Here is a 23,583-nt window from a genome sequence, read left to right on the forward strand (position 1 = left end):
TAAGAATCAAGATTTCTAAGCTTACAATCACAAACAAGAGTTTTCCACAAGTAGCTTAGAAGTCACAACTATTAATTAAACAGAAGGCACTAAAAATTATCCTCATTAATGAGCATGAAAGCCCCAAGCTATTGACCTTTCAGGGAAAAATCTTGCTTTGTTAAGACATTTTTTCTTATATATTTTAATCAGCTATTAAAGACCATGAAAGCGTTTTCTTAAAAAACTAAAATCCAGCAGTTTTCTTTAGGCACAGAAAAGAAACTGACTGTAAAAGACAGTGACAAGAAGCCTGAATCTCTTTAAATACACCATATTTAGATTTCTTTTTTTCTCTCTGAAGTGTCGTTTTCATCTGACTAGTAATAAATTCATACTTCTCAATACCTTAAACTAGCCATGCATAATTAAAAGCATGTGTTAGAATCATTCATAAAACCTGTATTTCAAGTATATTATCTCACAGTTAGTTCCTAACCCATACATTAAAGAAACATGTCCAGGAACCTCTGCATCACACCTCTAACATTTGCTGCATTCAATTTAGTGTTTCTCGTCCATTCAACCAAAGACAAATTCCCACCTCTCACCGCTACAGGAGCAAGAGAAATACCTACTGTAGACAAAAGGATTCCATTTTCTTTCTGGGAAGGTTCTCCACCCTCCTAGAGAACTCTTCCATGCAGTGTGCAAATCCATTTCCGAGTTCTCCAGCGAGAAGGCTCTCGTGGCACCAAACCTGATGTGATGACACGGCCCTGCAGCCGCCTCCAGAACCCGCTCACCTCCGCTGTGAGACAGCTAATTGTTAAAAATGGTGGCTGAGGCACTCTCCATACATTAAATAAGGAGCTCTGATGAAGGCGCTGGCACCCACCCACTTCAGACAAAGGAAGATAATTTGCAACTGTACCAGGCACGGATAATTGAGTCGTCTCCCACACAGGGTCAGTGTTAGAGGTTTCCTCCATCTTTACAACATGCAAACCACAGCTCATTGTCTCATCTCAGAAACCAATTCTTTGCGATGCTGCACTGGGTGGGAGTTTTCAAGCAGCCCTGGTCTTGGGCAAAGCCAGACCTTCAGTCCTCCAGTGCACGGGGGAGGGGGTGGCGGGGAGGGGGCGACCTTCTCACAGCTCCTGTCCCTTCCTTGCGCAGCCCTCCCTTTCTCCCACTGGCCAGCCCCGCAAGTCCTCCCATTGTTAGGAGTACAGAAAGTCCCACACCTCTGAAGGGAGCCGCGTCTTCCCACTAGATGAGCAATTCCCAAGTCCACACTGCGGAGGAAGCCCAGCCCTGAGGTCCAGACCCCACAGTCCCACGACACAGAGACAGTCCTTGAGATGAAAAGCTATACATCACCATCTTTTCTTGCTGTTTTCAAGGGAAGACAATAAGAAGCTGCTTTTTAATGGTGAGGTAAAAGCATTTTCTCTCCCGTGTCACTCAAGGTATTCAAAGTGTTGGAGCCAACACTGACAGTTTTATTGTCCTCCAGAGAATGCTTGCGTGACTTAGAAAGTTTTCATTTCACTTACACAATCACTTTCTTCACACCAAAAATTGGAAATAAACTTAAAGGACTTATGCATACTCTTTTGAGGATGAATTTAAAAAAGAGAATGACTTTAAGAATCATGTCTTTGGTGTTACTGTTTAGTTCTGGTCACATAAAGCCTTATGCTAAAGCATTTCCTGGGAGATAATTCCAAACACCTCTAATAGTACTTTTTCCCTGTAACAAAATAGAAAATGACTGATTCCTTGGTAAAATATCCTACACACACACACACACACACACACACACAGATGCATCTACAATCCCAAAGAAGAATCCGGTTCTAGAAAAGAAAAGAAATTCTACTTTACTTTACGTCAAATAAGAACTGCATTTCACATGCATCTTTAAAAAAAATCCTAAGGAAAGTCCACACTACTCACCACTCGAAGAAGAAGTCTAATAACCACTTAAATCTTTAAGCAAATACCCCTCTGCCCCACCCAAGAGATTTTGTTAAAAAGAAAAATATCAGAATCACAAGGCACAAGTCTGCACAGTTCTCAGGAGAATCAGTACTTTTTCTGTCACACGAGTTAATGCCTCCGCACTTATCCCAACATTTTAAACAAGCCAAGACCCTGTCTTTCGGAGGAAACACAGTGCCACGCTGCCACTCTGTTCACTGGGTGCCTTTCTCTTGATTTCTCTACAAAAGACAGGCAAAGGCAGTCCTACCTGCAGCCCCCAAGCAGAGGGAGTTCAGACCGGCCGGTGCCGCTGGTCACTGCAGCTCTTCCCTACCTTCCGTGTGGGATGAGCTCTGTTAGAACCAGTGCTCAAGTTTTTCCCACTCCAAACGGCCGGAAGTGGGGTGGGGGGAGGGGGAGGGGTAGAAAGAGAGAAGAGAGGAGTCAGAGGAGAGAGAGAAGAAGGAAGAAGGAAGAGAACACCCTGCAAATGTTGATATGACTGAAGCACTGAAGAGCCCAATTAGACGAGACTGCAGGGCCCCTTAATACGGGTGCCTTGCAGCCCCCAGGGCAAGGCTGCTGTGCACGGATGCGGGAGTCAGGCACCAGTTTGAAAGCACAAACTGATGGGAGTAACAGTTTATAGGTTACAGAAGGGTATTTTATTGTTAACGGACTGTACCAAGTTAAGATTTAAGAGGGGGAGAGAAAACATGTAGGCAAGGAATGCTATGATACTTCCCACCCCCCACCCCAGCCACTGCAATTACTCTGATGTGAATTTTTGATGACTTCCGACATCTTGCCTGATTAAAAATCGCTTCAGCTGTCATGTCTGGTTAATGTGAAAAATGCATTTGCTGCACTGTCATGCAGTTTTGTAGCCGCAGATTGTAACCCCAGTTGTGAAGCTGGTCCCTTAACTGAGCAGCAAAAATTTGCACATGCCATGGTGCTAAAATAAATGGTGGCTAAAAGACTTTATACAGCAGCAGGCAGATCCTGCCACTGTAGCCCACAGAACGCGTAGCCCCGACACGCGAGCATCTCAGATGCCTGCGCCCTCGTCCACTCCCTGCACTGGCCTTCCCCCGGAACGGTAAATTCACCATCTTAAAGGTTTGGCTTCTCAGCAGTTAAAAGATTTGATACTGTTGAAATAGCTATTCACATTAATTACAGCTTTGAACAGAAGCGAGGTTATTTGCATCTCAGGAATATACAGCCAATGAAACTGTCAGTGACACAGGGAAATGCAGACCTTTTATTAACATATGCTCAGCTCAATTGTCACTTCTTTGTACAACACTTAGGGGAAAAGATGTGATGTGCAAGCAAGGAATAGTCCCATTCTACCATAATGGTTTTTAAAAGTGTTCTCAGGAAGAGATTTTTTCCCCTCCATGCTTTAACGTATAACCTGAAAATTAAAGACTACATTGAAATACGAACAAGTGTTTTTCACCGTCGCTGAAAGAAATGCAATGCAGCAAACAGCTATGCAATTACAGGGAGGCTAGTGAAGAAGCGAAGATGAAACCTCACGAAGGAACAGGCACCAGATGATTAAAGCCAGGCTAGGCAGGTAGTGGACTGGCATTACGGTGCGGAATGCAAAAGAAAAAGCAAGACAAAGGCTCTTTCATCTTCAAAAACAACATCCCTACGATTGCAACCAGCTGGGTGCAAAACCAACACCTATACACTGCAGAACCCGAAGAACACATGGCACTTGCCAATTTAAAAAAAAAAAAAATATATATATATACATTCCATTCAAATATTAACTTGGCTACTTAGCATCTAGAATTTGGTTACTTAAGGTTCTTATTCATCTATAATCATCAACTTGGTATTTAAAGAAGCAGAACAAGTTAGATTGTATTGCTGGAAAAGAAAAACAACTAATACAATTAATCTGTATTTCCTACAACAGAACTTTTGCCAGTTAAGTGCTCAGAGTTGAGATGTTTGAGACCTTTCTACCTTATAAAAAAAGAGAAAACTATATGAGAGAAAATGAACATAACAATGAAAGAACCTATGTTACCAACACAAAAACCAGCTCGTGATCTCCTTTGTCTTATTCACTGTGATCACACCAAATGCATAATTTGGAGGGGGGTGTGTTGCCAAGCGCTGTAAAGGAGCTTTCTAGTTTTGTTTCTTCCCTGAACTTAAAATTAACCGCACCGGCACTGCCATTTGATGCTGTAGCAGATGTCACAGTCGTTCCAGCGAACGTTCAACAATTCAAGCTTTTTTTGTTCCAGACCCAACACAAGGTACCACTAGCGCTCAGAAACTGCAGAGACAAGGGAGGGAGAAACCACGTGTTGGGAGTAGCTGTGAAACTAACCAGGCTCGGCTTAGCTCCTAACAAAAGACAACTCTGGGGGACCTCTCTCTAAACCAGTCCAATACATGGGATTTGGTCTGGGATCGGATACATGCTGCACGGAGCACAGTGGCTGTGCAGCAACGACAGCCTCTGCCTGGGGATGGAAGGGGAGAGGGAAAAAAGAACGCCAAGACCCCAGGGGGCTTCTGGGCAAACCACGTCACCAACGGTCAAACCTGTCCTCTGGGGGAAACTTGTGAACTCACAGGTGAATGAGAAAACCCCCTTTCATTACTAAGGAAACAAAACAAGAAATATCTCATTGAGTCACTCACTACTAAGATATTTTTCTTCATTAGTACAGCCAACAAAGAAATTAAGGGGATATCTAAGCTAGAAGGAATTATAAACCGCTCAGATTCCCTCGTCCCCCAACCTATGACTAATCCAAGGAAATGAGATTCTGGCTGCAAAGGGCCTCGGAGCACAGGACACTGGGAAGTGTTAACTCACCTGCTGCAGACACCAGATGCCTGAACACGTGTGTGAAGGTCATCTGGAAGGAAATGACCTTACGAAGGAGGTAGCTCTCCAGTTGTTTTACTGAACATAAAGAGGTCCATTCCTAACTATCTGGTAGTCCCTTGTTTCATTTTGTTTGGGCTTTACATGGCCCTAAGCACCAAAAACTAAAGCAAAAAGAAAAGAGAGACAGCTAGTAGACGCCAGCATTCATTAATATATGGAATAAAAACCAGCTTGCTGATACAACAGCAGAGATGACATCTAACCCTCTCTACCAAAGGGGATTAACACCATCTTTTCAAACCGCTCTGTGTACCGTCCCATTCCAAACTGCAGCACAGCTCACCTGCACCTCACACACACTCTGTGAGACATACACTACACAAGATACACACTATGTAGGATATCTAGACACCCACAAGTGCAAAGACACGTGCATCTTACTACCGCAATGACCAAAGTGTATTAAGGCCTCAGTGTACTCGAAAAATCTCCAAATTTCGGGTGAAGGCTTGAATTTTCAAGCCATGTTCCATATAAAATTCCAACAAAGCATGCACTTAGATAGTTTCTTAGAATTCAGTGCAATCTTGCACAGAAAAGTTTCAAGTTTGTCATTTTTATTTTCATCTCTCGACAGATTCTCCCAGTGAGCCCATTCAGGAACTTCCCAGCAAAGTACGGGTGTAAGACCAAAGGGGAAAAAAAAAGTTTTCCTAAAAAAGTAGGAACACTTCCTCCAACCAAAGATATTCAGATTCCAAAGCTGTCAATTGGTCTGAAAAATTTCTGAGCAGGAAGGGAAAAACAGGGAGGGGGGACGATAGTTCCAATTTCCTTGGGCTCACACTTGAAACACGAAGGTGAGGAGGCATTTTTGAAGGTGTGGCTTTAGTAGCCCCTCCCCCCTTTTAACCTGCAATCATTAATAAATAAGATCACAGAACAGAAAAAGGAAGCCATTGAATTCTGTGGTTCAAGTACAATGACAGTACCCATCAGCGAAGTTACGTTCAGGTGAACGACTCTACAGCCCTAAAATGCACTGAGGACAGGCAGGGCTTTCCCCGAAATCACACTTTCACGCTCCACCCCTACCCCCCAGCCCCGTGAGCTCTGTTCCGCCTTCTGCCAGGCTCACTGGGCTGCTGGGAAGACCAAGTAGTATCGCTGGTGGGTTAATGCTTCTAAAAGAGTCAATAAGAGTGAGAGGCCACTCGAGGTTGGGCAGTTACTGTCCCCTGGGCCTGAGCCCTCTGAGGCACAGCGGGGTCCTGGCTGCCTGACAAGCCCACCATCCCCACCATCCTTCTCGGGGGTCCTCTCTCCTCACTGAGAGCTGGCGCCCCTGCCCCATACATCTCTTCCTGCCACAGCTCTCACCTCTACATCAGTGGCTCTGGAAACTTCTGTCTGGAGCTATTCTCTGAGCAATTTCTCATCCCATTTCTCAATGTTTTAGGGGCATTTCCACCTTGATCTCTTGCCAGGACATCAAAAACTGCGAGGAATTCTCAACCTTCAATCTGGTTACTCAACCTGCTTCCTCAGCCCTGACCAACTGCACCACGCCCTCTCCTCGAGGCACTCCTGAACATCCCTCTGCAGCCCACCAAGGGCGGAGGCGGCTCATCCCGCACGCCCCCTGCACATCGCTTCCTCTCTGTTCCCTGGTCCAGGCCGGGTAGCTACAGTGCCTCTGAAGGACACCTCTGCAGGGTTCCTCTCACCGGCCTAGGCAACTTCTGTGTGTCCTCACCCTCCCTCCTTCCTTTTCACATTTACCTGCTCCCAAACCTTCAGCAGCAAGTACTGCCTGCACGCCGCTGCTTGGCAGCTACTCCTTCCGCATTTCATGCCCCGTCCCCGACGGACTTTATTTCTTAGCATATAACCTGCCTTCGGTCAGGTTATTACTCTCACATCCCCATTCACTTCCTGCAAGCTAAACCCATTTGATTTTTCCAGGCCTGTTCGGATCCCGTCTACTGTGGGGGGTCTCTCCCAACCACGCTCACATCCACTCATCATTACCTCCTCCGCCCCTCCGAACTGCCTCGGCGTTTAGAACCTCATGCCATCCCCGTTCAGCTTGCCTGTCACCTCACTGTCTCGGACAACTTAGCCCCATTACAGAAATGTTAGGCTTGGCTCTCCAGGTGCGAGACTGTGAGCTCCCAGGAGACAGTACCCGAGATTCGTATTTGCTCTAATTGTCATCGGTGCCCACCACAGTGCTGTCCTTGAGGGCACTCAAGAAAACCGTTTCTCCAACGCTGATTTTTTATTAAAAAACAATAAAAAGGCCCTACCCCCGGTATACGCAGGTGACTACTTAAAGGGGAGCTAAATATAAATATTACTTGCTCGTCATTTGTTCCTTCCAATCTCTTCAGCTCCCTGAGATAAGTGCAGCCTTAGGCAGCAAGACAAACGCTGACGTGGCTCTTGGCCAGTGTGCAGAGGCACTGAGCCCCTCTTCGTGACTAAGCATCACTACCAACAGGATTCAATTCCCAGCGTCGGCTTCCGTCTCAGCTGCATCTACGGCCAAGGAGCTTCGGGGAAAAGGAGATGGTCCTGGCCCAGAGTCAGGGGCATGGCGGTCAGAGCCAATCTGTCCTGAAACATCAGCTGAGAATGAAACAGCAATCTGCCCATTTTGTCAGTGACATTTCACCTTGAGAACTGTTTTATGTGGGGACCACTGGACTTAGGCAACCAGTAAAAACGAGACAGTTTCTACGTCTTTAGTTAGTAGCAAAACAGATTATGGTCATTCTCTGTTGCTCATACGCAAACTTGTCTACCTAGAGGTCAAAAAACAACAGGGACAAGAAGGCTCTCTCGGCACAGGGAGGCTGAGGAGCTCCTGCCGCCCCCGAGCAGGGCTCTGCCCCTAGTCCGCCATGCACCAAAGAGTGGGAACCTGGTTCAGAGGTGGGCCAGAAACTTAACATGCTGCCACTTCAAACAAGGTTTCAAAAAGTAGTTCCCCAGGAAATGCAGTTACTAATGGGAACAGGCTAAGGGCGGAGAAGAAGCATCTCCAATATTCCTTCAGGGCAGTTCATCACACTGCAGTCCCAGGTTTCAGAACTCGGAATGAGGAGAGCCAGCTCGCCAGTCTGTGCACACGCTCCCTCTCTCTCTCTCTCTCTCTAACACACACACAGAGCATCTATCAAATCTCAATATTTACACAGAGGGAACAAATGATTTTGGCAAGAAACTTTAGGCTATATAAAAAAGTTCTTTTAATAAGACATAAAATAATAAATTGTATGAAGCTTACCTGTCTCATTGCCATAAAATTTCAGGGGCACTTCGTCTCCCTTATGGCATAGATAAGAAAAGAAGGCCCAGAGAAACTTAGATTCTGGCCAAGGTCACTCAGGATCTGGGTTTCCTGCTTACAGAGCTCTTTCAATACATTATGGGACACTATACCCCCTCAAAACTATAAGGGTACGCGCCTGAGCCCAGACCGCACGAAATCTTACATTGTTACACTGTGGCGGGGGTGGGGGGTGAGCACAACGGAACAGCTTCCAGCTAGTTCTTATTACCAGTGTACTTTACATGATAGATGTGATTAGTAGCAGGTTGAGTGTAAATAGGATTCTCTCAAATTCCACTTTAAATTTAGCAGGGAACCTGTTATTTGAAGGAGAACTAAAGCTCAACATAGCCCCAAGATTTCCAAGATGTAAATGCAGTTACCAAGAGTTGGGACTTGCTTCTTGCAGCCAGTCCATCCTGTTGTTCCTATTACTTTAGAGAAAAGACACTAATTTTTATGTATTTTTTTCTGCACTATTTGCTATTCCTGCTATTGGCTGGAAAACACTGATGAGGACAAAAACTGATTTTAAAAAAGACTCCTCTTTAAAGAGAAAAGAATTACTAAAATTACCAAATCCTCAATGATTTAAACGAGGAAAAAACTGTATTCCATTATTTGGTCAGAATTCCAAGCTCACTGACATATAAAACATAGGCTCCTGAAATTTTTCTATGAAGGGAAATTATAGGCAGCGTTCTGTTTTCTCAGTAATCTCTACTATTAAGTTGGATATAGTATTCCTCAAAGCAATAAATAAAATCTGAAATCAAGATATAATAAAATTACATTCAAGGATATAGGCTTAAAAAAAAAGAACCATGGTAAAAATTACATGAGAAATAACAACAGAGAGAATCTGGAATGGAAAACACAGTGCCACCCGCAGGTCTAGGCGAAGGGGCGAGAGGGGCGCGGCCACAGTGCCCAGCGGGAGCCACCGCCCACAGTCCAGACGCCCAGCCAAGGCCGGCGGGTGGGCGGCCTGACCTGTGCCCCAGGAGCTCACGCTGCCCTGCAATAAAGCGCAGGTCAGGCCCTCGCCCCTGCACTGCACCCGTCCGGTCTCCAGCACAGGAACGCGAGGGTCTGCAATTCTAAAACAGTTTTTGAAAATTAGGCTGATTTTTCGATCTGCCTTGCCCATGCAGTTCTTTGCTCTGCCGGCCTTCCAACAGTGACATGGGTGGGTCTTTAAAACAATGGTTCGGTCTGGTCAACGTGCTCCTTACCACCAAGTCCTCCAGCCAACTACTGGGGTGACTAAAGGTGACAAACACGGTCCCAGCTCTGCTACTTCGCCATCTCTTACCCTGACGCCGATCCTGGGCGTGTCAGCCGAATTCCCTCAGGTTAGCCTAAAACTGGGAAAATCTCGTGACGGCGGGGCTATATCATGTTCACTTAGGGCGCTCAACGAAGCATCACACCCAGCGTTAAGTGCTCGACGTGTACTTATCGATTAACCTGTTAAGTTGTTGGGCACTGTTATTCAGAAGCTCCACAAATATCTACACAATTGCAGATTGGTAGCAGCCTTCTCCGACTGTGGCGCTTCTTGGCAAACTGACATTTAGAATTGAATCTGCATGTGCCCGTGTAGCTACCTGCACAGTATTTGAGCCTAATCTAATCACATTCTACCTCGTGCCCCAGAAGGCCACCTATCCATGATTTCTGAGATGCACCTTATGCCTCAGTTCTCTCATCTGTAAGACGGGAAAACGCCACCGGACCTACAGGACAAACACCGCATTTTCAACTGTCCATACAACAGGGCAACTCTGCAAAGAGGAGTCATTTCAAAGGATTTCTGAAACACAGGCTGCACATTGTAATACATGTTTCAAATCTGCAGCCTGATTTAGACATTTCCAAGGAAATACTTATTCTGCCTTTCCGCCTTTTCTCCTGGCATCTGTTGTCACTAGCAGCTAAGGAAGAGTAAAACCTAACGTCATTCACAGCAGACCCCAGGCCCCCAACACTCGCTCACGTGGGCCAGGGGGCGGACAGAAGCACACGAAAAGGTAAACAAAATGAGGATGTGCGGAGCCGAGGAGCAAGGCGGAGAAATTCGGGTTGGTGAAGGAAAAACAACAAGTCCATCTTTCATCTCTCCTGGCTCCTGCTGAAGGCAGACGGTGTATTTAATCTGCTGAGAGACCAGATTTAAGGCTTCCCTTTGGCATGGTCCACCCATGAATTATTAACATTTGCAGAAGCCAAAGCACATCCGCTCACAGCGGCTCACAGAGGATAATGACGATCAACTAATATGGGATTATTAACCCCTCCCCTTCCTTCCCTCTGCCTCCTGCCCTTCTTCATTCCCCTCTGGGGTCCAACCGCTTTTTAGGCAGTGTGTTTTGAGCTATGGTCTTGGTGCCAGTCCATCCTCCATGGTGAAAAAATAATCAATGACCAATTATAAGTCATAAGTTTTTAATACACACAAGTATTAAACATGTATCTTATTGACCGCTGTGTCCTTCATGAAGCAAAGATAAAAACAAGGGTGGTAAAAAGTTCTCTATGGATTCAAACACCTAAATAATAAATATACTACTTTGCCGGCTGAAAGTTCAGGGTTGATGAGTGGGAGGATTAAGATGAAGTGGGCGGACGGCTAGAAAAGCAGGGTTTTCCACGTCAGACTTCTGTAACTGCTTACCTGGCGGCTCTCAAACTGGAGGGCTTGTGAAAACAGATTTGGGGACCCCGTCTCCAGAGAGTTGGATCCGGCAGGTTTAGGGAGAAGCCCGAGAACCTGCATTTCTAACAAGTTCTTAGGTCACGCCGAGGCTGGCCTGGACACCACACTTGGGAACGACTGAGAAAGAACCTCTCTCCGGTGGCCGAAGGGACGGGGGCACGAGGAAGATGGGGCAGGAGACTAACAGCAGCCCGGAGGTAGAAAGCTAATCCAAGGACAGATGAGGTGTGCAGCTCCTCTCCTTTCCAAGCTCCCAAAGAAAAACCGAGGGGCCGAAGGGGTCTGTGATGTGCCTGCAGCTCCCCAATACACCCCAGTCTGTAACCCAGCCCCCCCCCCAGTGCACAAAAATGCACTGGTAGGGCGAACGGTTAACAAATGGTAAAGAACACATATGAAGGAGGGAGCTAGATGACTTTACAAATTCATTCTTAAAACCTGAAACAAAATTAAATATCCTTGGTCATTTTCTTCCCCGTCATCCTCTCTACTTAGGATGTGGCTTTACGAATAATCAACGCCTTTGCTGTGTCCTGTCATAGAAAACTCTCACACACCTTCAACAGCAAGCTGAGTCAGGCACCAAAAGCACAAAAGGAGAACAGAAGCAGAAGCTTTGAGCAAGGGCCAAAGACAAGGAAACACAACTTCAGGGTGCCCATCAGAGAGGCAAACGTGAGCAGATTAGCTAGATGGGGAAACTAAACTCCACTTCCTTGGGGTTTGCAAATGCAGAAAACACAGGTGAGGAGAGCACCTAAGGAGAGAGGCTCACCTCTGGCGGCCTGCAAGGCCAGGCTCCCACAGAACCGCCTCTCCACTGCCCGGTACAGCCTTCCATCTCGTCTGTGCTCGCTCTACACAGCAAGACAGCTTCGGAGGGCACTCGCTCCAGGCTGCAGGAGTCGAGCCACAGCCACGACTGCACAGCTAATACCTGATTGGAAAAAAGGAGGCCCGCTCATGGTAGCAATGGCTGCTCGGATAGCCAGTCTAAAAGGCTGGGAAAGAGGGGGAGGGAAGGTGGGATACAAAGGACAGAAGGAAGGCAAGAGTGAAAGGAAGAAAGGAGAAAAGACAGAGAACAAAAAAAGTGAGGACAGCCAGAAGAAAGGAAGAAAACAGGGAAGGTGAAAGCAGAAAGCAAAAAACTGGCAAAAACAAAAACAAACAGAAAACCTCTCCCCCAATCTGCTCTAAAGCCTGACAGTCGAGTTCACCTAAAGTTTCACGTTTGACTTTGTTCTGCTTTGCTACTTGGCATGTGCTTGGTGGCACAATCGCCCGCTCAGCATAAGCCAGGCTGAAAGGCCCTCCGTGACCAACCTCAGGGCATCCCGAGCCCCTTCGCACAAAGGGCATCTGTAAACTATGTCAGCAGCAGCGAACATCAGCACAGCTTTTTGTCTCGACGTGTATCTGAGATGGAAAAACGAGGTCTGTCCCCACTCAGGTTCCAGGATGACCCCTGTAAGGAGCACCTTCGTCCCTGCAACTGATTTCTGTCCCCAGCAAACCTTTCACATGGACAGGAGTAAACAGAAACGTCGCTTCAAAGAAAACAGGTAAGAAAAGGCCTGAGAAGAGAAAGGACCAAAACATCACGAAACTTTACCAGTGGCAAAAGATCTTAATGTCTTTGCAAAAAATCATAATGTGGAATTCACCCAAGCAGCCCACCCTTGGTGCCTCCCGGAGCCAGTCCTGACGGTAAGAATGCACCTGGGTTCAAGTTCCACCTTAGACAGCAACTCTCTGTCTTGGCCTCAGCTCCTTCCCCTTCTTGTGAAAAGATGGCAACACCCTTTCAACCCATCCATCTCAACACCGTGGTGAGGAACCAGATGGAGATGGACACATGGAAGGATTCCAATCGTGCGCCCCTCACACATCACATAAAATCTCTGGCTTGTTACTTATTTTCCCCTAAATCTCCCAAATTAGGACAAACTCACAGAACTCTCTCAATGACCACTCTTCCAAACGGTCTGAGGGGGACAGTGCAATGATGTAAATGTAGTGGCTGCGTGTGAATCTGCGTGTTTCAGGCCCCTTTCACACCGTGGGAAGGACACCGCACCGTTACCGGGTGAAGAGGAAGGCCATTCATCCACAGACTCGGCCAATCCTGAAGAGTAAGGCCACTGTCACAGTCTGTCTCTAACACATGCCTCACGGACCAACGCCTCGCCTCCCCATTAAAGTAAGTCTGTTTCCCCTGTCACGTCACACAGATGTTCCCCACCTCGTGGACCTGGTCCACACAATCTGGACCAGGTCCGCCCTAAATGGTGGCGGCCCAGCAACTTCGAGGGGCAAGAGACCCGTCGAGCAAGCTCCGTGGAGACAGTTTCCGAGTTCTCTAACTTACACACGTCTGTTTGAGAATTAGGGAGAAACCGCATTCTCCTACTGACGCCATTCCGTTCTCATTCACACCCTCAGAATGCCAAATGCAAAGTCTTCCTGTCACCCAGCCCTTCCATCCTCACTCGTCAAGAGGGAAGACCCGCCCTCCACTCCAGTGAAGAGGTGTCCTGGCTGTGATGAGAGAGGGTGGACGTCTGCTCTGGACGCTGACTGCTTCTCCTCCCACTCTGGGCCCAGCTCCCTCCCAAAGCAGGGCCCTGAACCAGCCCCTCCATGGGACTCTAATCTCGACTTCGTGCTGGGAGTGGCATCAGACACACACCGAGGACCAACCGTGCCCGGCTCTGGCACACCATCACGACTTTTTGGGTCCCTGCCTGGTCTCCCCTGTGAAATTCTGTTGTGTCAGTCTGCAGTTCTTTAAAAGAGCCCGCTGATCCTGAGGGTACCCATTTATGCGACTTCGGGCATCAGCATGCTCTTGCACGCCAGCTCCTCACTTCCACGCTGTCTCCTAGACATGAGCAATTTCGCTGGACAGAGAGATTCTTTCCTGCATTCTGGAGCAAACACAAAGTTGACGGCTTTGTCTGTGCCTTTAAAAACCAAACGCACATAATGCCCTTAGACAGCCAAATCATATTACAAGATGCAAGATTTCAACATTCCGGCACGCTGCCAGACCTTAATGGCCAGGGAGACGCTAAGTAAGGAAATGGGCCTGCATTAAACCTACAAATAAGTCAACAATCGATAGTTCAGGATCACAGTAAAAATTTTATGTGCCCTTTAAATTGCTTCTAGCATCATCCTTCTAACTCGAGCTCAGCTTCAGAAGCAAAACAAAACAAAGATGATCAAGCAAGAAGCCGAACACACCTATTTCCAAAGCACAAAGCCCTGGCATTTCAAAACTAAAGCTGCTCCAGGATTTCACGGAAGTCCTTTGCTGTGTACCTGTAGGGCAGCAAACCCGAGAAATAACAGGCTGAGCTGTAGACAGGAAATTAAACTGACAGCGCAGAAAGCATAAACCTATGGTCGGAGAAAAGCAAGCTTCTGGAGAAGACAAGCGGCTGAAACGGCTTTGGCCTTCCTATAAAACTCGTGTCCCCCAACCCCGCCTCCCCAAACCAGCAGGGGTCTACACCAAGGTTTGAAAAGCATGTTCCATTTTCTCCCCATTCAACATTATTTTATTACTAAGCTTATACAAATAAAAGCAATTCCCACCACATCTGGAGTGGGCTTTCTATTTTTTTATTTTGCTCTAAATGAGCACTTCAATTATACTTCTGTCCTGGCTGTGACGAAGTATACCTCCTTCTATCTCATACCTCCATTACCTTCCTCCTTCAAACAGATCCTGAAAAGTCCCTCCTTCACTAAAAGGCTCTCAATCTATAAATGACATCTATAACCTAGGGGCTCAGGACACAGCACTGAATCCACACCAACAGAACAGGGTTCAAGTCTGGCGCACCTAGCCTCTGAGGCCCAAGTTCGTCGTCAGGGAAATGGGGGTGAACATCGGTATCCGCCCCAGGTGGTTACTGAAAGGACTGAATGAGGAAGCCCAGAAAGTGCTTGGTACAGTGTCTGGACATAATAAATGTTCAGTAAATCTAGCTTTGCCTCTCCAGTTTTAGCCGGCTTAAACCAGAAGACAGGAATTCAAACTGGTCTTCGGTGCCACATTTCACTGTCCCAGCAGGGAGCACTTAACTAAACAAAAGGGGAAGGAGGAGGGAGGAAGGGGGCAAACACAGCCACTTAAACCGGAACCACTCAGAGTGCGTGGAAGGGAAGGAGGACCAGTCTGCAAGGAGTTTGTCCCTGTCTGCAGCAGAGAAGGGCAGAAACTGAGGACAAGCATTTAGAAAGTTTGATAGCAATCTGAGTAATTTTACACAAATTAAACTTAATTTAAAAAACTATTCTTGTACTTTACATATCTTTCATTTCTTTTTTCCTGGTAATTCATTCTTATTCTATTATATAGAAGCATCTCTCAGTTTGACATAAACATGAAAGAAAAAAACAGTTTGAGAAGCACTGATTCCGAAAGCAACGTCTGAGTGAACACCACCCACCACCGACTCCTCTGACGTGAAAATATCAGGCAGTTTGGGACCTCATCACACAACCAAGCGCAACTGCAAACGCCCAGAGCCCTTCAAGGGTCCGCCAGGCCCTGCTCCTTTGGAGACGGGTCCTGCTGAGACAGACCGATGTTGCATTCACCAACCGCGAGAACAAATGTCGGAGACTTTCGGGGTTCCAAAGATGTTACTTTATTGGCCAAGTTTAACCTGCGCAGGGGCGAACTCTCCAAAGTGTCCGGAGACACGGTGCCTGCAGGGCTGCAAATGAGAGTCGCGCCAAACGCTTACAGGCTTAGGGTTTTAAGGAGGCGCGCAAGCAAGCTGGATACAGAAGCAGATGTGGCGGTTAGCGGTTGGCTCAGCAGCACAATAGGGTTACTGATTATTGGTGAGTTAACTCGTGCACTGGCTCGTGCTCCTTTATCTGATTGGTCAGTTGAGCTCGTGCACGGGGGCAAAATTTCCCTTCCTAGTGACTGTCCAGATGGCTATCTGCCTGACTAACCTTTGCTCTTAAACCACACCCTGGAACACACCCTGCTCTTCGGGCGTGTCCCGGAGCCTCTTTGCGTTAGTTAGTAAAATACCTTTTGCTTCCTTGCAGCTATGTTCTGGCTAGTTACCCTTGCCCTCAACAACCGACACGCACTGTGGGTGCGAGAGGCCTAACGGAGACGACAGAGTGAAAAGTGCGGACTTGCCCTTCCGTCCTCCAGGATAATTAGGTGGCGTGTGCATCACTAAGGATCACAGCAGACCATTAGTGATGCAGACCAGGGGCGGCCAGCGACCTGAGCCTGGGGACTTGCTCAACCTCTTGATGTCCGGAGTGCAAGATGGGAGCAAGCACTTGTGCCTGGGGACTTGCTCAACCTCTTGATGTCCGGAGTGCAAGATGGGAGCAAGCACTTGTGAAACAGGAAAACGCTTAAGAAGAAAGCAACATAGACCAGGCCCGAGGGCTCTGCAGCCAGAGAAATTCTAGGCACAGGTCTCGTCCGCAGAGGATGCCGCCCATCCTATCTCCCAGCCGCTTCTCCTGGTCCCCACCAAACCAACCCACCAAAAAGCAAAACCAAGAGTCTGCCCTTTTGGAGCCCTTCTCTCAGATCCTTCTCAGAATGTGGAATTTTAGTGGCAGTGGTGGGAACCTGGGTTCCGAAGTTTTGTAGCTGAGGAGCCACGCTTTGTAACCACCACCAGTGGAAGGAGCCACCTCAGAGACTGCAGGCCTAAAAAGCCTGGATCGAACATTCCAAAACGGAGAGAGAGCACAGGGCGCCCTGGCAAGCAGATCAGAGTGGCGGGGGGTCCAGGGCTGCCGTCTGGGAATAAGAGACTGATTTACAGCAATGCATTCCATGGAGGTTTGGGCCCTTATTTAAACCACCCCCCCTCCGGCATTAAATAGTTCTGCAGGCACAAAGACGCGCCCATTCCTGGATCCTGAAACCAAGCAATTTGAAGATGCCAGACAGAGGGTGACGACAGATGTGGGCAGGTTAAGAGACACCTGGTGAGGGAGGGAGGGAGGATGACTCAGCTCCAGTTCAAAGGTACCAGGGCCTGGCCAATATCTGAAGTGCTCTACTAAATTGTTAGGTAAATACTTTGGCCCTGGGCTTTTCCCAAAAAACTCTCACCGAACCATTGCCAGTTCCTTAGGCTGGTAATTGACACTCCCTCGCTGACTACGGGGCATTAGAAACCTCTGGGAAGACAAAAGGCCTTGTCATTTCCTACTCGCTCTGAACGCTTTCAGCATCCACTTAGTCGCTTGTTGCGAGGGCCCTGCATTCAGGATACGAGTAAATGGACGAGTGAAAACCTGAAATCTCATATCCTTGGTGCACTTAAAAGCAGTTTCCCGCTCCACAGGCAATGCCTTTAACACCCACTTGATTTGCAGGGTTACCACTTTCAATTCCTTTCACAGGAGACTCTCCCGCTGTAGCTGCCGACTCTGGTGCCAGGCCACGTGGCAGCCGCTGCCCTGATCACAAACGGGAAAATTAAGCCATGTCAGTACTCGCCACAGCAGCCAGCACCAGACCACCTCATTACGAACACGGAACAGGGCGGCACGCTGACCTGCCTCTGCAGAGACGACTATTCTTTTCTTCTCACGTGCTCGCTGGCTTTCACCGGCCCTGAGCTTCGCCCTGGGCCAAGACTTAATACCAAGGAGCAGCAGACACATCTGTCAAGTGGGGGTCGCACGGACACTGCGGGTTCACACAAGAGACGGAGCTGGCACGGGGACGGCCTGCACAAGAGCACGGGGCACAGCGGGAGGCATCTTTCCCACGTGCACTGGGCTCTCACAGCCGAATGTACCCAGTGCTCGTCCCGGCACGGGAGTCTCTCTAACAGAACCTGGACTGGGCAGAACTGGACTCATTTGCTAGTGAACCCAAGAGCATTAGCTATAGGCTGTGTTCAGTCTAGAACAGGCAGCTGTTACAAGCTGGGAAAGGGCGAGATTCAAATACCCGTTAAGGTCCTTTAAAACCTCAAAAGAAATGTTACCACAAAGCTCCCTTGGGGGCAAGGAGAACAGAACAGAGGAGTTCGATAAACACACCCCTGCACTAAGACCCTTCACACCACACACGCTATCTCTTTCTATGTGAAAACATTTAAAGAGCAAACCTTCACAGTCCATCAATTCAAAATTCCTAATAACCCGTTTGGCCCTGGTTTACGCGCAGAGAAGTCTGCTCAAGCAGCATCCACAGCAGAAACAACAGGGAAGATGGGCAAGTTCTCCCCACTGAGACCATTTCTCAGAGTTGTTATAAAAATGATCCGTGAGCAAACAGATGCAACTCTTATGAATGACCCTCGTCTCTTCCTTAAATCCACTGCAGCAGCTCTGACAAGACCTCTCCTTGGTGCACATGCTCGGCAGTTTCAGTCTCCAGACACAGGTGACAATGACAACTACATTTCCCCCACTGGGTCAGAACGCACTGTCCCCCAACTGACTGCAGCAAGGGCAAACTTGCTGCGCTTTTCCCCCCACACCAATGTTTTGCCCGAGGTCTTCCTGAGAGCCGGGATTAGCAGGCCCGCTAATCACTCTGGGCAAGTCCGACAAACTGCCACAGGATTTCAGAAACCAGCTCCCACTAAGAACTCGCCAATGCCACAAACACACAATTAGCAAGCAATACAACCACTTTCCTCTTAGCTGGGACACAGTTGCATTTAAGCAGCAGTATCTTAATTCCGAAGATATAAAGGTAAAAGACAAATGATGAAAATAACACCTTAGGTTATATAACAATAAGGGGCTACACAGGCCGTGTGATTCATTTTTACATTTAACCAAAGTCATTCATTTTCTTTTGATAATTTAAAAGATAAGCTAAGTGTGATTTGAACACACTCTACATTTTCACGGCCAAAAACAGGAAAAAGGAAATAACGAGTATCTAATTACAGACACAGTGTGGTACTCAACACGAGGTTCGAGCGAGTCAATCATTACTGCACCATTTAGTCTTACAGGTGATGTATCAGTCTCCCTGACTTTACTTTTCTTATAATTATTTTATTCTCTGCCTAAGACTTCCTTTTCTCAAAAAAATAAAATAAATAAAAGATTTCCGCCCTGGCTGGTGTGGCCCAGTGGATTGAGCGTGGGCCTGCGAACCACACAATCACGGTTCGATTCCCAATCAGGGCACATGCCGGGGTTGCAGGCCAGTTCCTGGTTCTTGGCAGGGGACGCAGGAGAGGCAACCATACATTGATATTTCTCTCTCTCTCTTTCTCCTTCCCTTCCCCTCTAACACAAATACATAAAATCTTTTTTAAAAAAAGATTTCCTTTTCTTGCCCTGGCTGGTGTGGTTCAGTGGATTGAGTGCCACCCTGCGAATCAAAGGGTCACTAGTTTGATTCCCAGTCAGGGCACATGCCTGGGTTGCAGGCCAGGTCCCTGGTTGAAGGCGTGCCTGAGAGGCAACCCCACATTGATGTTTTTCTCCCTCACTTTCCCCTCTCTAAAAATAAATAAATAAAATATTTTTAAAAAGGAAGATTTCTTTTTCTTTTTGTTCACAAAGGACAGATTTCCATCCAGAAATTTAGATAGATTATAAAGACCTTCGGTATAAGATCTCTTTCTCTCTCTCTTTTTTTCTTAAAGGGCTAAATTTTCACTTATCTAAAACTGAGTTAGCTGCTAAATCAATTCCAACAACACATTCTAAATTTCTGTTTACCTTGTGGGGGAACATTCAGAAAGATTTGTTTTTTCTTATACAGTAAAGCCAACATACTAAATTTGGAAGTCATGGGGAGGAGAGATCTGAAAACACTATTGAAGGGGGGGCATCTAAGGAAAGTCTTACAGTGCCAGGCTGCAGTCAGGGTTTGGACATTTCGGGGTCCTACTCGATGCTAAAGGAACATGGTAAGCAGAGGTCCCCCCCCAGAGAACAGAGAAAAAGAAAGGTTAGGCTGTCTGGTTGGCTGAAGTAGAAACACACACACATTAGCTCCTTCTACCTTAGAAGCACCATGATTTAATCCCACTTGTACTTATCCTAGTAACTAGGTATTTAATGCTTTCATAAAGCAGATGTTTTCTGGCTGAAAAATGCTTCAACAGAAGTCCCTCAAACACATTACCATCCTGGATTTAGGGCAGAGCCCTTATAAAAAAGAAAGGAGAGGCACAGTTGGCTGCCACGAGGGGAAACCTGTGAAGCTGGAGGCAGAGATGAGCTCCGTGGCCACAAACCAAGCAATGCCAGGAGCCACCAGGGGCCGGAAGAGGGGTTTTCCCCCAGCGCCTTCGGAGCGAGGATGGCGCTGCCAACACCTGCACCTCCACCTCTGGCCTCCAGAACTCTAAGAGGTAAAGTTCTAATGTTTTAGGCCACTAAGTTGGTGGTAAATCGTTATGGCAGCCCCAGGAATCGAATGCAATAATATTCTTGTATTTTGGTCTAATGCCACTTGGAAATATGTGGGCTAACGCTCAGAAACTGCGGCTTCCATTTTTATGACCAACTCAGCTATTTCGGCACAGCCTCCTTGAAACACACACGAAATCTAATGAAAAAGCCCAGAACACAACTGAACTGTGTTAATCTGTACTTGACTGCTACAGAGCACACATCGGCCATGGTATATTAGGGCTGTTCAGATCTGAATAAAGCCAAGCAATCTGCCCTCAATGTTTTTTCCCAAAGATAGAAGTGAGCATGTGAGTCTCTGTGAGAAGACTTGAACTCACAAGAACCTCACGTCCCTGGGAAGAGAACAGGACAATCGTTCTGGTAACACGTCCTATGAAGAGTTAGAGCTCCTCACCTATTACACAAACGTGCAGTCCTTCTTTATGTTTTCCAGAAAGTAAAATCGATAAATATATTTGAAATTTCTACCAGCATCAGCCATACAGATATTTAAGCATTTTTTTTTTTGACCACAGCAATCTTTTAAGAATGCGTTCTCGGTGATACCAACATCACTGATTATGGTGAAGAAAAAAGTAGCAACAAAAAGCCATATTAATTTCAAGCTCTATTAAAAACAGAATGGAATATAATCAGTGTCTGCCCAACAGAAAAGGACTACCCCTGTATCTCCAGATGTATATATGTGTGTATACATATATATGTATATATATGTATATATATATGTATGTATATGTATGTATATATGGGGAAACGCCTTTTCCAGCTTCTGTGCAAACCATGAATGGCACGGTCTTGGACAGCCCCCATCCGAGAGGCGCCATCGCATCACCTCCCTTTGTGAATGTAGAAACTGATGTGACAAATTCTCTCTGACTGGTACTGGACACGGGATTAGGGTGCACTCCCATCTCAAAACCACACTGGCTGGCAAACAGAAGTTCACACACAAAAATCTGTCAGGCTTATGGTATGTGAATTATATATATCTCAATAAAGCTGTTAATATAAATGAGAAGAAAATGTCCATCAAAAAGTACATCTGGATTTTCTAGGAACAAAAAACCAGAAATTTCCAAATTAATTCTTCTTGGATAACAGAGACATTATGAGAACAATTAAAAGGAAGACAACTCCACGCTGTGGGTGAGCGCTGGCTTCGCTCTTCTTACACCTGACCACCACACAGGAAGTCCGCGAGGACCCCACACGACGGTGAGTACAGGAACTTTAAGCCACACGAGACAGCCAAAAGTTTCCCATCCCTACCGGAACTAGAGCCATCTCAGATCAGGCCTGAGTCTCGGCCCTTTGAAAGTGAAATCTCCTTTCAAACCTGTGTTGGGAAGAAGACGAGGTCCACGGAGGGCAGACTTTGAAACCAGTAAGTCTTTACCTCAGACCCACATGCTCCGTTCTCCATGAGCCCATCACTATCTCAGACTGACCACTTTGCACTTCTGAAGCTATTCCAGAAAAGTCCAGCTGAGAGGTGCAATTCTGAAACGGAAGCGTCCTTCCGCTTGAAGTTCAAAGACTTCCTGGTGGTCGGGAGCAAAACTCTTCGTCGTGCCCATTCCAAATCAAGAAACTCTAAGTGACCAAGCGTGCATTGCTCAAAACAACCGGATGGGCTGTGGAAGGGCAGTGACCATGCACCAAGTAGAAGGTCAGAATGAGTGATTGCCAGGACTCAGTGCACTCAGGAACCTGGCGTTCCTGCTCAAGGCCAAAACTGGAGCACGTCAGTGGGAAGTCATACAGTGCACCACTGAAGGTGGCTGAGTAGTCCATGTGGGGGTTATAAATACGCGAGAAAGCTTCAAAAGCAGCTGGTTTTAAAAATAAAAAAATAAAAATACACAACTTCTTTGATATCTTAAACATCAAAACCCTCAAACAAACAGCCATCTTTCAGCAAGAGCCATTTCTTTCTGTACTACAAAGGGTGCTCCCCAAAATATATGATTACTCAAATTATTTGAGCTCTATCCCATTTACCCACTTATACCCCTGTTATAAGTATTTGTTTACAGAGCATGAGGCAGTAAAAATAGAAGGATGGAAAGGGAACAGCTAAAACTAAAACTTTCTGAAAAAGTTCAGTATACCTGTCATTTTAAGATTACATGGAAATAAGAAGGCATCTATAAGATGACAGGCAAAACGTAATTTAGTACATAAAGTTCAAAAAAAAAAACTGGATCTCCATTCTCTGGGAACATAGCAACAACAGAAAAAATAATGGGTGTCTACAGCTGGTTCAACTCTCAATTTAAAGCACAGAGCTTCAGGTTTCCGAGCTGGAATAAATTCCGAACCGTGGTCCTCGGGCGGATTAAAACAGCTCTCGCACGGGGTAGCGGGGCACAGGGCACTAATCCAAACCGAGCCCGACAGCAGCACAATTAGCCTCTGTTTGTGCTAGGACGTGCCTTTGTAGCGCCCGGGTCCCTCCGACTCAAAGGTGAATCCGTAATAAGAGTGGTGCCCCACTGTCCCTTCACTCCAACACAAAGGCGGTGTTCCAACTCCGCTACAGTGCTGGCAGGCAAACACACACACACACATGCACACACATAGTTTCTGATTAGGTTAGAATAGCAACCAATTGTGCCAGTGGTGTGTTCAGTTAAATGAGACTGGAGTGCTCTATGAGACAATTTCCTGGTGCCGCTAATGCAGCCAAATACTTCCTAGAAATCAATGAGTAGGTTTTAGTAAACAGTACTCTGAGTTTCCCCAGCTCTTTGCCAACCAATGCAAGCAAGATGTAGAACTGTGGAAGACAAACAGTAGAATTATATGAGATCTAGCAAAGAAGGCAGTAGAAACGTACAACTAATGTCTCTGTGCCTTGGAGTAAGCCCAAGGAAGGAAGAGAAGTCGCTCTCACAAGTACAATGATCTAAAAGTGCAGGTCGTCCCTGGCTGGTGTAACTCAGTGGATTGAGCTCGGGCCTGCGAACCACATGATCGTGGTTCGATTCCCAGTCAGGGCACATGCCTGGGTTGCAGGCCAGTTCCCGGTAGGGGACTCAAGAGAGGCAAGCATACATTGATATTTCTCTTCTTCTCTCCTTCCCTTCCCCTCTAATGGTAAATAAATAAAATCTTTAAAAATAAAAATAAAATAAAAAAATAAAAGTGCAGGTCGGCATCGCCTCCTCAAATCCAGCCTCGTGGGCACTCTGCAAATAACCAGGTACTCCCCCACTCAACCTCCAAAGTTGAGCCTTTGTTGAGCCTCCCATTCTCTCAACATCCGAGGAAGAA

The 23,583-nt window shown here is 46.7% G+C and overlaps 1 protein-coding gene across 3 annotated transcripts in view; it reads right to left on the bottom strand.

Moving 5' to 3' along the window:
- Positions 1 to 23,583, bottom strand: part of NUP93 (nucleoporin 93) — an 84,850-nt gene that overhangs the window by 43,076 nt on the left and 18,191 nt on the right. Inside the window, exon 1 of one of the 3 annotated variants that reach the window (XM_037041676.1) lies at positions 2,240 to 2,393. The exons of the other annotated variants lie outside the window; for them this stretch is intronic. The gene's annotated coding sequence lies outside the window, so the exon portion shown is untranslated. Of the gene's footprint in view, positions 1 to 2,239; positions 2,394 to 23,583 lie in introns of those variants that run through there. 3 annotated transcript variants of the gene reach the window in all.

The sequence above is a fragment of the Sturnira hondurensis genome, unplaced genomic scaffold, assembly GCF_014824575.4.
Source record: "Sturnira hondurensis isolate 20B ecotype Veracruz unplaced genomic scaffold, ASM1482457v3 Scaffold0003090, whole genome shotgun sequence".
Lineage (NCBI taxonomy): Eukaryota > Metazoa > Chordata > Mammalia > Chiroptera > Phyllostomidae > Sturnira > Sturnira hondurensis.